Genomic DNA, 19,454 nt, shown 5'->3' with positions numbered 1-19,454 from the left:
CTCACACTGATTAAGTCACGCAGACCTCCTTGAAGCAGTAATGAGTTCAGACAATGCGTGTGGGGAAAGCATTGTCAGTATTTTGGAACCCAATAGTATTACAGGGTTTTAGCTATTAATCACTAGCGGTGCCTCCTCCCACATTATCACTCAGCGCAACACCACAGCATCACTCAGCGCAACACCACAGCATCCCTCAGCGCAACACCACAGCATCACTCAGCGCAACACCACAGCATCACTCAGCGCAACACCACAGCATCACTCAGCGCAACACCACAGCTTCACTCAGCGCAACACCACAGCATCACTCAGCGCAGCACCACGGCATCACTCAGCGCAACACCACAGCATCACTCAGCACCACAGCATCACTCAGCAGCACCACCACAGCATCACTCAGCAGCACCACCACAGCATCACTCAGCAGCACCACAGCATCACTCAGCGCCACCACAGCATCACTCGGCACCACCACAGCATCACTCCGCGCCACCACAGCATCACTCCACGCCATCACAGCATCAATCTGTGCAACCATTCAACAACAACTGGTTCAAATATGTTCCCTCAATGTTTCAAGCTTTATTACAAATGTCACAAAAAGATGTTAATATTTCACTTCTGTTCTTGGATTTTCATCACAATAAAATACACTGAACATAATCTTGTAAATATGTAAATGTAAATGTAGTATACTTGTAAAGCGCACAGCTGCCCCAGCAACGGGGCGTCCTGGCGCTGTATAACGCTGTGGAACTCTTCCTGGCTCTCCCTGTGAGATGCCCCTCCTGGGCGCCCCCAAGGTGAAGCCAGGCCTCCCAGTGTTGTAGGGGCCGTTGTGGAGATTAAGCAAGCTATTGCCCAGAGTTGCAGCGTGGGACCCATGATTAGAGTAGGCACCAGGAGAGAATTATCGAGTCTGCAGACATTGAGCCCAAGACCCTGCCGCGCCGGGAATCGAACCCTGGTCCCGGGCCTGATCTCTGCTTCAGGGTCTGCCGCCTCTAACCAGTGAGCCCACTTCTCCACGAAAGTTATTTACAAAAGTTTAAGCTATTGCCATTATAAACTACAATCACTTTTATTTAAGTATTAATTATTTAAAAAAAGTAAAAGCCATTGTTATTTGTAATATCAATACATCTAAGTCACGTAAATACAAAACATGTTGCATTACAAATGCTATCGGTGTCACATTTGCGAAAGTTATAACTATTGGCATTGTAAATGACAAAGCTATTAATTTAGCTATTTTCAAAACCACATGAATAAAAAATTGTCATTTACAAGACCAATAGCTCAAACTTTCATAATGCGAGACCTATTGCAAATAAAATGCTTGTTCTTAAAGATTTCCACCAAGCGTTTATGATCAGTCCTAACCTCAAATTCTGTTCCCCATATAAACTTTTTCAACTTCCTCACAGCCCAAAATACTGCTAAAGCCTCTCTTTCTACAACTGAATATCTAGTATCAGGATCCCTGAGACTTCGAGACAAAAACATTATGGTTTTAGTACCAGATGGACCGCATTGCTGCAATACCGCACCTAAACTCCTCTCACTAGCATCCGTCGTGAGAATAGCTTTGAGATAGGTATCAAAACTTTGTAAGGATGGAGCATTTTTTAAACATTTCTTGACACCAGCAAATTCTGCATTACATTCAGGAGACCAACAATAATTGACACTTTTTCTTAATAAACATCTCATATTGACAGTCACCTCAGCAAAGTTTTTTACAAACTTAGTATAGTATTCCACCATGCCTAAGAACTTCATAAGTTCTTCCTTATTCTTGGGAGGACTCATTTTCTGAATAACGTCAACCATGACTTCTTTTGGTCTAACCCCGTTTGCATCTATCCTATGACTCAAATAATTTATGGAGTCTGCACGAAATTTACACTTTTCCTTTTTCACCGTGAGATTACATTCATTCAGATTGCGCACCACTGCCCTTAATCTACTATCATGCTCGACCATATTGTTGGCAAATAACAAAATGTCATCCTGATAAACACACACACCAGGTAAACCCTTCAACACTCTCTGAAATACTGATGAGGCCGAGACTAGACCAAATGGCATCCTTTTAAATCTAAAAGTGCCAAAAGGCGTATTGAAGGCCGTTAAGTCTCTGCTGTTTTGCTCCAACTCTATCTGGTGATACGCAGATGTTAAATCAATGGTGCTAAATACTTTAGCACCACCCAATAACACTAACAGTTCATTAAAATTAGGTAAAGGATATTTATCGATCACCACATTTTGTGTTTAGTTGGCGCAAATCGATGCATAGACGAAGATCGCCATTGGGTTTTGTTGCGGCCACCACCGGAGCCAACCATTCTGTTCCCTCAACTTCCTCAATAATTCCACCATCCATCAATTTCTTTAATTCTTTTTGCATATCATCTTTTACAGACAAAGGAACATTCCTTACTTTGCAACATACGGGAATTGATCAATTCTTTAGCTTGATTTTATGTTGATACCCTTTCAAGCATCCCAACTCATGTTTGAGTACAATAGGAAAGTTTTCAATGAGGGACAACACAAATTAATTTTCCTTACCCTTGTGTGGGGAACGGGGTCGGGAGAATGAGAATCGTGACACCTTGATACAGAGAGGTGTGGAAGTATGTTCATGCTTCAAATCTAGAACCTTCCTGCTATCACTTTCAAGTGTTGAACTAGAACTAGAACTAGATTTCTGAATTACTGAAACATTTTCTCTGATTTGTATAGGAGGATCCGCATTGGGATCCAGGAACACACCTAGATCTCCTTGATGTAACCAACTTATTAAACTATCTCCTTTCTTAGATATGTAAATCTTCCTTGCAATCATTCTGTCCTTGTACTCAATCACACCCATGAAATATCCATGAAGCTTAATTGGTTCACCTCCATAAGCTAATGGAATAATATCAGGTTTTACTAGTTTGATTTTATTCTTAAGCTTTAAGTTATAGAATTCATTAGAAACTATAGTTATCTTTGCCCCAGAGTAAAAAAGCACACTTGTTGATTCACCTTCAATGAGTATGTCGTCAAAAGGACAATTTCTCTTCTTGAACATATTTTGAATCTGGAAAACTATCTGCCCACACTCAAATGTAAATGTGTTTCGATTTATATAGCGCACTTTAACCCAGGGGCCTCAAGGCGCTTGCTTAGGGAACCCGTCCTGGTATTCCCCTGTGAGATACCCCGGCCGGGTATCCACAAGGTGAAAGCCAGGCATCCCGCCACAAGGGGCCATAGTGGAGATTAAGCAAGCTATTGCCCAGAGTCGCAGAGTGTGACCCCATGAGTCGAGTAGGTACCAGAGCGAGAATTGTCGACTCCATGGAATTTTTGAGCCCGAGACCGGGAATCGAACCCTGGTCCACGGCCGATCTCAGCTTCTGGGTCTGCCGCCTCTAACCACTGAGCCACGCTTCTCCACTAAGTCAAAGTCGTCCTGAGAAGACTCTGAGTTACTTTCGTACACCTCTACTTTCTTCACCCTGGGAGATATTTCCGTCCTACATGTTTTAGAGAAGTGACCTTTTTTCTTTCATTTGGAGCATATATGATTTAGCGTAGGACATCTGCTATCATTAGCTAAATGCCCTACCTTATCGCATCTAAAACATTTCAATGTGGTGAACTTCTCCATATTTTTTAATCTTTCATTTTTAACCTCTCTATTAGTTTTATCTTCCACAACTGGATTAGATTTGTGAAATTTACTTTTAACTGCATGAACCCTTTCCTCTTTTACATCACCATTCTTAAGAACATCAACACACTTCAACGAGTGTTCTATTCTCTTCGCAACTCCAAGAACCTCCTCTAGAGTAGGCTCATCTCGAAGCCACAACTCCTCTCTCACCTTTTCCATGTTGCAGCCCAACATAAATTGATCACGTATGTGATCATCAGTTAGATTGTCATATTTACAGGATGAAGCTAACTTTCTTAAGTCTGTTATGTATGTTTCAACAGTTTCCCCATCTTTTTGCGTGTGTTTCCCAAAATGATACCTTTCAAGTATCGTGCTTATCTTAGGCAAATAATGTTTATCCAATTTACAAATGCAAATTTCATATTCATTCAACCCATTAGCCTCAGAAGATGGTAATTCTGGTAAATGATCGAACACTTCCTGTCCTTCTGATCCCAAACAATGTAAAAGAAGTGAAGTCTTTCTTTCAGCACTTAATGATGTCCCACAAACTTTGGCATATCTCTCGAAAACACACTTCCATTTCTTCCCTCTAATTGGAGGATCACCCGGTGACTCCAAGAAGAAAAGTGCCGCCGTTACATTCTGCATCGTTTAATGATATATGCCACAATTCAATAAAGCTGAATGCTCAAGTAATGTAAGCGTGCGAATCGCTGATGAAAATGATGTGCTTTTCATAAAATATGCAATTGACAGTCTATCAATAATAAGCATGCAAATCGCTGTTGAGATGTTTTAGTAGAAAAATGATTTGCCACAGAATGTACTTATTAGGAGACAACAAATCGCTATGACCACAACATTTAATATTAGCCCCACAGTACCTTTATCTTCTGATAAGCATGCAAATCACAGTCACAGTAGATGAAATAAAATATTGATGTGAGCTGTCAATATCTTTTTTAAAATGATTTGCCACAGAGTGTATCCTGCTGAAATCACAAAATAAATATTAGCACACTGTACCTTTATCTTGTGAAAAATATGCAAAACGCTGCCAAAGTCAGGAATTAAATTGGTGAAATGGTCCCTGATAAGTAGGTAGGAGTTTATCTTTGACTTTACCAGTGCCGAGTGAATACAAAGTCTTCAAATGTATACATTTCCAACAAATCAGCAAATCTATGCATCCAGCAAATGGTATTTGATGCAAAGTTTAAATGTTTTCCTTGAAAAGTTCGAGTCACAACACGTACAGTATTAAAACTGAATCATGCCAATAAAAGCCCACAGCAAGCCGCTTTCTGACGAAATAAAGGCATTCAGCAAATCACTTTCCAATGCTAAAACTCACAGCAAGTAGTTTTTCCTGAATTCTTCTTATTTCCACAAAAGTACCAAATCTCGAGCAACCATTCTGAGAAATTTGAATGGAAATTATAGCTCAGAGAATAAAGGAAAATCATGCAGCCACTGTTATCATTTAATCAAAGGATGATGAGTTCTAGAATGAGCCCACATCAATATGCTAAAAATCATACATCCCATATAAAGCAATATGTGGCGAAGTTCTAATCCCACTAGACTCAAGTAGCTTAATTTCCTTTGAAAATAAGTAACCACAAAGTCAAATGAAAGGTGAACTTTAAAATTCTCACCATAAATGCAAATATGAAATTGTAACAAAATCATATAGAAGACAGTTCCTGAGTTGAGATCCTTTGGTGAAGCTGCCGACTACACCAGTGTAGAATTTCCATAAAAATGAGGAAACATTGTAGACTTCATCAGAAGTTTATTGAGGTACAAAGGATCCCATCCAACAGCTGCCAGAGTAAGCTTCAACTGAGTAGCATCCATCATTTAAACCCCTAATGACTTCAGAACATTCCATACTATGCTAGGATGGAACTTAAGCACACATACAATTCTGATAATAGAGAATAGCAATAGGAATACCACAACACCCTATTAAAATTGGGGCACCCAGACATTTTTAATTCACTGGATGTGATTAAAAAAGAGGACCTGACTTGGGTTAAAACCCAATTCTTGAATGTCTTGTCAGTGGAACGAGAGGAGCGGGAGCTACTGAAACCTTCGGTAAAGGCTTATTTTTTGTTAAAATCCTCCCCACTGATTGAACCCTACCTAAAAATTGTTATTAAACCCTTCCACCGTTTGATTTTAACCAGATTCCATTTTAACCTAATTCACTTCTTTTTAGGTAACACACAAGGATGGAGTAGGCAAGAAGATTTGAGTCTGTGTACCTGTAATAACTTCTGACCACAGGATACTATGCACTTTTTAATGTTTTGTGACTATTACACTGTGATTCACAGGAGTTTTTTAGTTCCTATTTTGAGGGAAAAAGGTTTTCTACAAGTTAAACCTGCTTTAATTTATCTCCAAATACTGAATGATCCACAAAAGATATTTAATATCACAAGCTTTTTAGTAGAAGCCGTTCGTATTAGGCAAAAAAGGTACCCTATGTTAAACGCTACATAAGCATTGATTGTATATATATATATATATATGATCAAAATTTTCCTTTTGGGCTGCTTTTTCCTGTAAACACCCCTAATGCAGTATTTTTCTTGTCTATATCTTTCTTAATGGTTATTGGGGTTTTTATGTGCCTATGAAATCAACTTTGTAATATTGATTCTTTTTTAATTGCTCATATGTTGTAATTTGGATTTTATATGTTTTTATTATGTATTGGGTATCAGAAGTTTACTTGTATGGTTTTAACTAACCGAATAAAGTGGTTTGACTGACTGACACATACACACTGTCATTAATATGTGGTCCTTTAACACATAGCCCATTGCTATGTTCATGTCTTGTGAAATTATCTGGCAGCCGTCACCTTCAGCATCATGAAAAAAATCAGCCTTTCATCTGATTGTAGGAATGTTTTGCTAACACACATACTCTATTCAACGATGGACAGAAATGCGCTTTAACTCTGCATTCTATCTATTATCAATATTGTATTCTTCCTCTAGAAACAGAAACTATGACAGTGGTAAAGAAATCAGCAACAGAGATGAACCAAAGTTTCAAAAACAACTGTATTACCCCTCGTCGGTATGCTGGCTTCAGCATAATCAAATCTAAAGAATGTATTCAGTGAGAAAGAAACAGAAATATTGCCACCAAATGGTCTTTATGATTACTCCACAGGTCACATTCAGGCCAGGTCACATTTTGGGGTTTCAATGCATAATAGTAAAATCCGGTTTGGAGAGGGAATTCCTAAAAGAATATATTGCAAACAGAGAGAGACCACTGCCCATGCATTATTAGGCTTTGTAATGCTTCAGCGATTCCTTAACAAAATATTTCAACATCTAATTGGGAAATACAGGTGAGCACAGCAATTCTTAACCTGTGGTCTGGGAACCTCAGGGGGCGTACGACACCTACTCACGAGGCAGCGACTGCTTAGAAAATTAACAAATATCAGATTATTGAAGTGCATATAAATATCGAAGCAAACTGTAAAATTGATGTTTTTTTAATGTTTTGTAATTATGAAAGAATTTGACATTGGAGGCTAAAAATTAAGTAAGTATCCTCAGATTGATTAATGGGAGCAGTGTAAGTGCATCAAACAGAAAATATTATTGGACGATGGGTGAACTCAAATGGATTGAGAAAACCTCCAACCTTTTATATTTGTTTACGATTTAAATACAATTTTTCTTCATTTGTGTAGTTGTTTGATGAATACTTATTTCTGTATTTTCGTGTAATGTTTTGTGGTTCAAATCATCAAAATTGTATATACCAAGGTGTCCATATTCCAATAATGGCTTAGTAGGGCTGCCCAAATTAGAATTATGATTCAGTGGGAGTGCCCGGATTCCAGTAATGATTAAGTGGGGGTACACAGACGTAAAAGGTTAAGAACCACTGCTGTAGAATATTTGGTCAATATATTTGTAGAGTTCCCAGTATTAACTGAAAATGGTCTCCATGTAAGTCAGGGTTTGTTCTGTCTTCAAACATGGATACATTTTGCCAAATTCAGAAAGTGCTCTTTCTGCCAATAAGAAATAGAATATTTAGGTTAAAGGAACAGGGATAAGCCATTCCGACCAATACATTCAAGTCAAAGTACATGGGTGTTCTCGAAGGAATATGAAAGACTTACAAAAATGTTTAGGTTTCAATAATTGTTATTGATGCTCCGTCGACCAATTCTGCCTTAAGATAACATCATTATTAAAATAAATCAGTTAAAGGCAAACAAGTGGATGGACTGCTGTATCTGAATTTACCATTGATAATTCTGATTCTAGGTTCTGTTTAAGAACAGCAACCGTTCATAATTGTAACAGGTGAATCACAGATAATCTAGTAGAGGAGCATCCTCAGATATAGAAACAACAACATGTGACAGAGATAAACTGTACAATCAGACCCCCACCCCACCCCCCAGGATTTTGTGGCTTTGGATGGCAAATTTTGTTGCCAAAAAAAAGCTAAATTTGCGGCCCAAAACATCAAAATTCGCTGTATTTTTGTGGTGGGCAAAAAATGTGCCCGCCAAAAAAATGCGGAAGGCTTGTGCTCTGTCCCTGTTAGTGGTGGAGGGGGGGTGGGGTTGGCAGAGAAGCTTGATGGTAGGTCAAAAAATATTTAGGAGACATGGGTGAGGTTAGAGGTTAACAGAGATAATGGGAGCCGAGTGAGAGAAGTACAGTGGAGGGTGGGGGACAGGAGAGCCTTTCATGGGTCCGGAGGGGGCACACAAATGTGTGAGGCGGCATGCAGGCTAATTGCTCAGGAGGGGGCTAGGTGCATTTTAAAGGCAGGCAGGTCAGGAATTTAGCACCTCTGCTGCCTGCTGGCCTGTTGCTCACTTTCTCTTTACTGGCTCAGTGGCTGCACAGAGCCAGTAAAGAGAGTGTGAATGGCAGTTTTTTCTTTTCAACATATTTTGCGAGCACTTTTGTAAAATTGCAGGATTTTTACAAAAATGCCGATTTTGCAATTATTTTGCTAATCGCGAAATCCTGGCGGGTCTTCTGTATAACAATACTCAAAAAGTACATCTTCATGGCATGGAGGCATTCTTTAGAGCAGCTGCTCATAAACTCATGGTTATCACTGACCATAAAACACCTGCAATATATTAACACTCTTAGTATTAGCTATCTACTTCTGAAAGGCAAACACTTTTTCTCATCCTTCGATTTACAGTTAACTCAAACATCATGCAAAAAAAATAAATGGGCTGATATTTTGCTGAAATAATGGAAAGCACTGTTGCTCCTGGATCAGCTTATTTGTTTCTTAACAATCTGATTTTATGAAAAAAAATTGCTATTAGAACTATAAGCTCAAGGTTGCACATTACATTGTGGGGCATTGGTCTGACTACCCTGACCCCTTCGGCTCCTCATTAAGTCTATGCTTCTGATTAAATCCACAATCCTGTGTTGGTCACTTTGGAGAACTTGAATCCCTGCTTCTAATTAGGAGATACCTCTGGAGGTCCAGCTTGAGAAATCTCTACTACACCTAGGGGTGCGGAAGGATATGAGGGTACAAGACTGCTTTATCTTATCCTAGTATACATCCTTATAAACGAATAGCCAGAATTCAAAGTGGACAGAATCCTGGTGGCTCACTGACCTGAGGGATATTACGCACTTTCCATGGAGGTATGTATACATACAAACAAAGCCATGCCAAAATATAAGATACAACTTTTGTATGATATTCTCCCTGTGTTGGGGGGCATGTTCATCCAAGGGAATCCCCTCAAGGCCTCATTATAGGGTTAAATCCAACACATAGGGGCATAGTCTCAAGTAACTATCGGCAAGTTATCAGCACTTTATCATAGCCATAGTCGCAATAAATGTATCTCCCCATTCACAAGCTGGTGCTAACAGCCACTATCACCAGTTTACCTGCGATAGCAGCAAACAAAAACATCAACACCCGATGTCCACGGCAACTATCATTAATGAGATGCAGAGTAGGCATTCCCATGGCAAAAGCTGCAACAACATCACTTCGCAACATTCTCAACGACCATCCAGATCGGCGAAAAGACCACGATACATGCGATAAGGCATGTTAGCAGCAGGAAACTAACACCTTCTCTGACCTGGTTCAAAGTCGGACGACAGCCTGCACCACAAAAGGGAGGCCAGCCCAGAGCCACACCTGAAGAACAACAGATGCCATGGAGCCACTGAACATGTGGGCCGGACACCCAAGAGGGCCACAACACTCACTGCCACCACCCCCAGGACCCCCCCTAAGCCCCGGACCCCCCTTCCCCGGACCAACACTGAAGCAGCACAGACAAAGACAACAACCCTCCGAAAATGCACCAACCTCCCAGACCCAACACCAGAGAATGTCATTGCCCACTACATGCTCAAAGGGAGAACTGTTCTCCGCATCCTGACCTCCATTGTCCACAGGCTAATGGTACCAACACAGTGGACAACCAATATCCCACCTCAGACCAAGCTGCTGGCGGTGTTGCACGTATCAGCCTCTGGTGCCCTCCAACCAACAACCGCCTGAGACGGAGGAGTGACACAGCCAGGCCAATCAAAGTCCCTCACAACGGTGATGGATGACACCATCAGCTTGGTACCCCACCATCTATACTTCCCACACACTGCGTAGGAACAGCAAAGAGAGCAAGCAAGGCGTCTATGCCACAGCTGCCTTCCCGCACATGTCAGGGGGTAATTGACTGCACACATGTCTCACGAGTGGCCTCTGGCAACACTGCACACAATAAGCACAACAGAAAGTGCACGTATCCCACCAATGTGCCGGCAACATTGTACCACCGGGGAATCTACGCCAACGTTGTCGCCAACCCCCAGGCAGTGTACATGATTCCTACACCTTCCAACAGTCCATTATCAACTTGCGCTACTAGGATGGTACCCACGGAAATGCACTGCTCGTTGGCCAATACCAAATGAACACACCACTCACCTCAACTCCACAATCATGGAATTCAGAACACAGGAAATGCACACGTCACAAGCTCACATACAACATGCACACCCACTAGTCAAGACAGCACAACTTACTGTGGGAACCTGGGCCAGCCATGCACATTAGCCAGACATGTGCGAAGGAGACAAGTGACCGATGAATATGAATGTACACAATGCCAAGTGCGGCGTGGTTGTGCTGAACAGACTGCAGTATGCAGACCACACGCATATCCATGTCAACATACTCCACTGGTGTATGGAGTGTAGTGGACAGTGGACACAACCATGTCACCCCAGCCACAGGGGAAGATCACGGAATTGTAGCTTGTTACTCCCCCCCCCAGGAGCGTGAGTGGAGTGGGCTGGCCCGGTGTACGCCAGGATAGCGTAGGGGTGTGAATAAAAGGCACGTAACTCTGGGAGTGGTCCTCTTCCGGAATGCCCAACGACTCCGCCAGGACAGCTCCTCTCACCCTGCCATGAGGCTGACACCGTTGCCCTGAGCAGAGTTGCCTTCAATCCCATGCGTCTGCTGCACCCAGGACGCTGGTCCCCAAACCAGTCTTTCCTGCCCCTGCACACCCGGGCCTCAATGCCCACCTACCGAAACGGGGGGGTATTGAAGAGGGCCCACCACATGCTGGTGCAGTCTCCAAGCCTGAGGGGCGTGACCTTGGCAGCCTCCTTAGATCATCACGGCCTCCGTAACACAGGCCTGCAGTACTACTTACTCGTTGATGTACTCCATGTGCATGCACAGCGGACAAGTAGGTCAAACATTTGGAACTGAGTCTTGATTACACCATGGTAGAGCACAATAATAATGGTTGAGTTCATGTCACTATACTCTCTTCGAAATGGTGACACCAAGTCTGTGCATAGCATCACAACCACACGTGCATGTGGGTCCACGCGAACTACTGCCCTCGGCCTACACTGCTCACGAATAGGTCACCCATCTGGAACTGAATCTTGATATCCTGATGTGTGAGTTTCATATGTTCATGGGATGTTTGATGTCACTATACTCCCTTCGATGTGGTGCCACCAGGTCATAGTAGTACATCACAGCCGCAACATTCTGTGGACCTACTCGGACTACTGCCCGCGGCCTGCACTGCGCTCGAGTAGGTCACAGATTTGGAACTGAAAATCGATTTTTTTCAATGGCAGAGTACATATCATTGCACGCAAACAGAGGTATAAGAGGAGGACGCGTTGCAGTCAGGAGGAAAAAAGGATCATCGTTACGGAGGTGACCGAACACTACCAATGACTGCCCTGGTGTCACTAACTCTGTGCATCACGAGCCAACGATACATGGCTGTGGGCCACTGCTGACCGCTGCCTCCGGCCTACACTGCGGTCCAGTAGGTCACAGAGTCTTGATTTGGCAATGGTGGAGTTCATGTCAGTGTACCGGCATTATCGCAGACAGCATCCCCTCTCAGCCCCGGTGCCACTAAGTCTGTTCCCCGACATTCATGGACACTCTCGGGTCGAACATTGGTGGCGTCTCAGTCTATGGACTAGGTGTAGTTTTCATCCTCATGCAGCTGATACAGAATTGGTGGTGGCAACGAGGCTGTCGCTTTTCACTCCTTCATTTGCTACTACCGGATAGCACCAGACTTCTGCATCATGCCCTGGAGGACACCTTCCACTGTCCCCTGCAACCCTCCGCCACATTCACCTTCGACATCAAGGAGGACCCGCTCAGTCTGTGTGGCCCTACCTCAGTGTACCACAAGTCACCATCCTGTGGCGGTGTGCCTGTGCCGGCTGCTGTGGATCCGGGGCCACTAACTATGTGCCACTCAAGTCAAGGACACTGTTTGATTCAATATTTGATGGCCTCTGACACAATGCCTTGTCAATGCCCTGACCGGCTCAGACGTGGAATCACCGCAGGAGGCAACTGCCACCACCGCCAGGACCACCTACAACCACCATCTGCAAGAGTCTAAACAGTGGTACTGGCAGACTAACGGAGTTGCTCACACCTGTCGTAGACGCCATCATCTGCCTGTTATCCTATTCAGCACTCCAGATGCCACTAACTCAGTGCACCGCAACCCATGGACCATTACTGATTGAGTTTTGTGCTGTGGAGAGGTTGTCCAGCAATGTCACCTCAGGCCTTGTGGGAGACCTGGGACATTGATGTGGAAGATGATGCAGGTCTAACACACCCCACTGCATCTGCATCAGGAATATTCAGAAGGGACACAATCCTAGTAATTTTCATCACATGAGCGCGCTCAGCTCTAGTGCCCAAACCTCAGTGCACTGCAACTCACAGACGCTTCTGTTTGTATGTTGGGTGACCTCTGTACTTGCTCTGGCTCCCTCCACGTTGTTCAGCAGTTGTAATGAATCTGCTTTTGACAAAAAGGACAGATCCTAACTGCAACATCCCCCTAGGCTGAGGCAAGCACAGCACTCACACAAGGCGGGGCACTTTTTACCACTGTACCCTTAAATAATATACACTTTTGAGCATGTAATGAATGTCTTACCACCCCTGGCACAACAAAGACTTCAACACAAAACAAACAGACTCTCTCTCTTTTAGAATAAGGCTTGGGGTGTATTACATAATGCTCTCTAAACAAAGGCTATCTCAGATGCCAAATGCATAAGATTCAAATATATGTAGCAAACTATAATCTAAATGCATGAATAATACTGATTAATACTCATTAAATGTATCAGTAATATTGATTAATAAACAAGCAGCAACTGATAAGACACATTGGGCCTCCTGTAAGAGATCAGAAAGAGATATATATATATATTCACTGAAAAAACCATAGGTTATAGACCATATATAGTTAGCGATTAGCATTTACAAAACCTTATTTTACTCGCATAAAACCATTGAAATTCGCATATATAGTTAGTTGCGCTAACTATATATCGCGCACCCGCAATCCACTGCTGATGATGTAACATATTACATCATTCATGACATGGTCAGTGACATCACTGATGACATCACTGGTGACATCTCAAATGACATCACTGATGACATCACTGATGACATCTCATTTGACATTACTGATCACATCACTGATGACATCATTCATGTGATTATACGATGAACCTCTTCAGACTCTGATATAACCTTAGATACACTCAGTGTAAACAGACACTCACAGACTGTCACTCATCCATGGAGTTACTCACACACCTAGTCAGTCATGCAAAGAATCAATCACACCTCCATTTCCTTAACTATACAGTTATACACACCTTACTTATTCGAACATATACTAGCACATATTTACTCTTTTATACAATCCCTGATACAAGTTCACAATGATCCATACAGCCACTCACACATTCACTGGCTCTTATGCACAGTAATTTATATATGTGAACTCTCACATGTACTGTGTTTTACATATGTACTTACTTTGACATGTAGCACTGAGATATCCATTCACTCACCAATACACTCGTACACAGTCAACCACCCATACAGCTGTTTCCACATGCAGTTTTGAACCCATAGATCTAGTGAATCAACTGTTCACACATGTATGCACAGAGTCACACACCTCCCAGCCACCCCCACACACACACTCACTCTCCCATACAAATACTTGGACAACCAATCAATAACCCATACAGTTACTCATATAGCTACTGATCAACACATGCAGCAGTTCATAGAACAACAGATATAATGATGCACAAATTAAGATAGTTTAGTCACTAACCCATGCACTCAGTGAGACACATTTAATCACTCTCTCATACAGTCAGTCATGCACCTACTAAATCCTTCATCCAGACACTTATACATCCACTCATTCTTCAATATGTAAGACATATTTTAACTTTACAGAAACAGACAGCCACTGGATGATGTCATCAGTGATGTCACTGACCATGTCATGAATGATGTAATATGTGACATCATCAGCAGTGGATTGCGGGTGCGCGATATATAGTTAGCGCAACTAACTATATATGCGAATTTCAATGGTTTTATGCGAGTAAAATAAGGTTTTGTAAATGCTAATCGCTAACTATATATGGTCTATAACCTATGGTTTTTTCAGTGAATTTCAATGGTTTTTTAATACCAAATATCAAATGCTGTCAAATGTCAAGTACATGATAGGTAAAAACATTTTCGTGTTTATGCACGCTGATGTGCTTTGAACGCTGCCCCCCCCCTCTTTTCTCTTAGCAGTACTCTCTCTTTGCAGATAGTGAAGGGTAGTTAACGCAGGCCTTTGCCCCCGTTGTAATCCGTCGTGCCTGCTTCTCTCTCTATTTGATTGATTGCTATCCAAGCATTTACTGTTTTAGAATTGGTTCTCTTTGGTTCATTCTGTATTTACAAACAAGCACAGAGTCGCAATACTCTGTTTAGTCTTTGCAGATAGTGAAAAATCGTTTAAAAAAACAAAAGGAATCGAGCAAAATCAGTAGGCCACTAATGGGATCTGTTTTTGACCTCGCTAAAATAGAAACATTAAAAACAACCCCTCATGAGAAATACGAAACTAGTAAGATGAACTTAGCTCCACACCATGATGGCTGCAAGGCAGCTCGACTCCGCCGCCCACCCCACCCCACCCCACCCCACCCAAAATAACGACAAACCCTATGCAAATATTATAAATATATACAACACACCAGCAAAGTAACAGGGTAAAACGTTTTATTAAATAACTATAAAAATGGCAGCCTGCTGCAACATCGATCCAAATGCCTTTTGGTGACTCTTCCATTGTGAACATTGTCCCACAATCCGTTTGACCTGAAACGATTACACAAATAAAACATTTGTGAGTTTTAAATTTCCGGAGAAGTATAATTCACCAATAGTTTTCTCTGTAGATCTTTTTCCATTAACAATCCCAGTTCCATCACCCGCCCAGGATATCACTACTGTTAGTTGTCATTGTTGCTTCTGTTTTAATAAAAAATGTTTTAAGGTGTTTACTGTTTTTGTTGCGATGTATATATTTATAAGTTATTAAAGTGTTATAATCCTACTAATTTTTTTATCGATTATTGCTGTTTGAGATATTCCCTGTCTACAAACAGAGAAGAATAGAAATATTCTGTCTCCCTTTGCAGATAGTGAAGGATAGGTAATGCAGACTTTTGTCCCCCGTTGTAATCCGTCATGCCTGATTGATTGATTGGCTGGACATTTATTGTTCAAGGAATAGTTCTTTCGAGGTACTCCCTGTTTGCAAATAACGTGGAATAGAAATATTCTGTCTAGTCTTTGCAAGTAGTGAAGGGTGGGTAATGCGGACCTTTGTCCCCCGTTGTAATCTGTCATGCCCATCTACTCCCCACTGATTGAGAAACTAGTTCCACCCGGACCATTTATTAGAGGTACATCATCTGACTCAACCGGAGAGAACCCCTAATAAAGAAGACATATGTAAAATACGAAGTAATCCCTGTATCCTGTTAAACAGAAACTTTAGCATGAAACACACTTGAAAAGGAAGGGAAAGAAATCGAACAAAATCAGTAGGCCTCTGATGAGTTTTTGACTTCGCTAGAAATAAGAAACATGAAAGTGGTGAAAGAAGCCAAGCTTGACGTTACGGCAGCCACAAGGTAGCTAGGCTCCGCCACCCCCCCACTGCTCCAAGCATGTCTGTCCCACCGCCCGCCACGCCCAATAACGGTAACATGAAATAAATACAAATCAGCAGATACCTACCCCCATTCCGGAAACTCCCGAAGTGCAACAGGTTCGCGGCTACGCCCATCCGGAAGACGAGGCCTTCGGCACGTGTAGGGCGAGTCCTGCTGGCAGCCGTCGGCCGGGGAGGTCATCCAGTAAGGTGGGCCAGGAGAGGAGCCGAGGCCGACGGGATTCTTCTTCTTTCTTAGATAATGGCTGTGACAACGGGGGGGGGGATGTCTTGCACATGCCACCGACCCCCCCCTCGTATCTCCTGGTCTGGCCCCGGCTTGATATGAGCTCCCCGTTCGGGCCTGAAGCGGCGCCCTGCAGGCCACGGGGGGGATGTCTTGCCTCTGCCTCCGACCCCCCCCCCCTCTTATCGCCTGGTCCGGACATCACGGATATCAACGCCAGGTGTCGGCATGGGGTGCGCTGGGAGGGAGAGGCGGCGCGAACAAGCCTCCTCCACCCCCACAGGTGGGGGCCCCTCGGCTGCACCCCCAACGCTCCACTCACCCAACAAAAGGGTTCCTCCACTCTTGCGATACAGCGACGCTCCACTCGCCCAACAAAAGGGTTCCTCCACTCTTGCGATGCAGCGACGCTCCACTCACCCAACAAAAGGGTTCCTCCACTCTTGCGATGCAGCGACGCTCCACTCACCCAACAAAAGGGTTCCTCCACTCTTGCGATGCAGCGACGCTGCACTCACCCGACAAAAGGTCTCGTCCACTATTGCGAGGCAATGATGCTCCGCTCACCCAGCGGGGGTCTCGTCCACTGTTGCGGTGCAACGACACTTCTAGTTTCCTGCATCCAGAAACGTTCTCCTCAACTTTGAAGATTCTATAAGAGCCACGGGGGCCCCCGACCCCCGATGGGGAATGACTGCCATGATCACCCACGGAACGACCACGACGTAGCCGCGGGATGTCGGCGCGCTCATGCCGTTGCCGGCCTCAGTCTTGAAATCACCAAAATCCTGCAAGACTACCAACTTGATCAGTTCCGGTGGGACACCAGTATGACCCGGTAGGAGAGATTTTTGCCTCCCACCCCTCTTTGACTGATGGTTCATGTCGCCAGACCCCTCTACTACCCTTCAACGAAAACTTTTAGACTGCCGAAAGAGGTCCCGGTCCAACCACGAGTTGGTGGAGACATTTTGACTATACTTGGACCTTCCTGACCTCACCCAAAATGGCGCCGGTACAAATGAAACTATTGTGCCCCGATTGCTCAGCCTTGATATCATGAGATATGTATGCAGTTTTTAGCACATTAATTGATATGGGATAAGACTGATTATATGTTCGGACAATGAATTGATCCGGGATGGGTATTGATTATACGTTCGAACAATATATTGACATGGGACTTGTACTGATTACACATTCGGACAATGAATTGATATTAAGTTCTAATGCATCATTGATTACTGTATTTATTGAAGGTTAGAATTGTCGACACTTTTGGTACTTGCTCACAATGAATTATCGATATGATTTTGTTGCACTTGTCACACTTTTTACTGATTATATGTTCGGACAATGAATTGATCCGGGATGGGTATTGATTATAAGTTTGAACAATGAATTGACATGGGACAGGTACTGATTACACGTTCGGAAAATGAATTGATATTAAGTTCTAATGCATCATTGATTACTGTATTTATTGAAGTAATACTGATCTCTCTGCATGAAATTAATTTTCCACATGCCACACAAGTCAATCTCATCTGCCCAAAGTTCTTTTGCAGATTTGGGACCGTTTCCCTTGTCTCTGACTCACTTATTGCTAAGTCATTGGTGGATGTTTTTGCCGGTCGGGGGTTATCCCCCAAATCTCTAAGTTGTGCTTTAGAATAATTAAGAGGGTGCCACCTCTCCATGTGCCGATGCATGGTATAATTACCATAGCTATATTTTTTTTCGGTCCCTCTCGATAGTTTTTTTTTTGCAGATGAGGCAGGTAACGAACCTGGCTTTAACTTTCTTTTCATGAGAAGGAAAAGAAAAAAATTGCCAGATAAAATTCACTTTCACATGGGACGTTCTTGGCATTTCTTTTAGTTTTTTAATGTACATGTTCATAAAACGATTACACAAATGAAACATTTGAGAGTTTTAAATTTCCGGAGAAGTATAATTTACCAATAGTTTTCTCTGTAGATGTTTTTCCATTAACAAACCCAGTTCCATCACCCGCCCAGGATATCACTACTGTTCCCCATGTCATAAAACCTTAGGATGTTCAATAACTGAAACAGCTAATATGGGTTTACTTACAGGGGACATCTTTTGTTCTGTTTTGTAAAGTAAAACTATTGTGAACGCAAGTATTATACATAGTAAGTGTTTAATATAGCATTTGTCAGTCATTGGTTAAGCAGCTAGGACCTGTTCACTCTTGACACCCCAGGTGCTGTGTATGTTGCACTATAGAGCTGCATCGGGAATATGGACAACCCTATTGATGTTGATTTTTCATTATTGATTATTGTAAAGAAATGGCGACTCCCCCCTTTAGCAGATTAGCTAAATCTTTGCGTAATTTGGGCATAAAAGTTATATTATTGGAAGTAGATGGTTATAGTTCTGGTTAATTTCCATTCAGAATGTCCTACACAGCACCACTCTAGGTAAATATGCTGCCTTGGGACTATTCGCACAACAGACCGCTACTGACCATTGTTGCTTCTGTTTTAATAAAAAATGTTTTAAGGTGTTTACTGTTTTTGTTGCGATGTATATATTTATAAGTTCATAAAGTGTTATTTTCCTTCTACTTTTTTGTGAGTGCTATATATTTTTAATGTGACACATAATTGTGAAGACTTTGATGTACAAAAAAGGCATCCCTGGAATCTTCCGCTTCAGGCTCGGTCCCACACACCCTCACAGTGAGAATCCCCTCTCCAATCACAATACAGGATGGTTATCAGATTGCAGGAACGCGTGTAGTATGACGGATCTCATCGGGTGGGGGCCTTGATCTACTGTAACTTCTTTGAAGAGGGGTGATTCTTTACAGTTGAGGCCATAAACTACATCTGCAGGGCTAGGTGATAGCCTGGGACGGGCCCGGACAATCGGACACAGAG

Source organism: Lissotriton vulgaris, chromosome 8, assembly GCF_964263255.1.
Source record: "Lissotriton vulgaris chromosome 8, aLisVul1.2, whole genome shotgun sequence".
NCBI classification, from domain to species: Eukaryota; Metazoa; Chordata; class Amphibia; order Caudata; family Salamandridae; genus Lissotriton; species Lissotriton vulgaris.
This window is presented reverse-complemented; position numbering follows the sequence as displayed.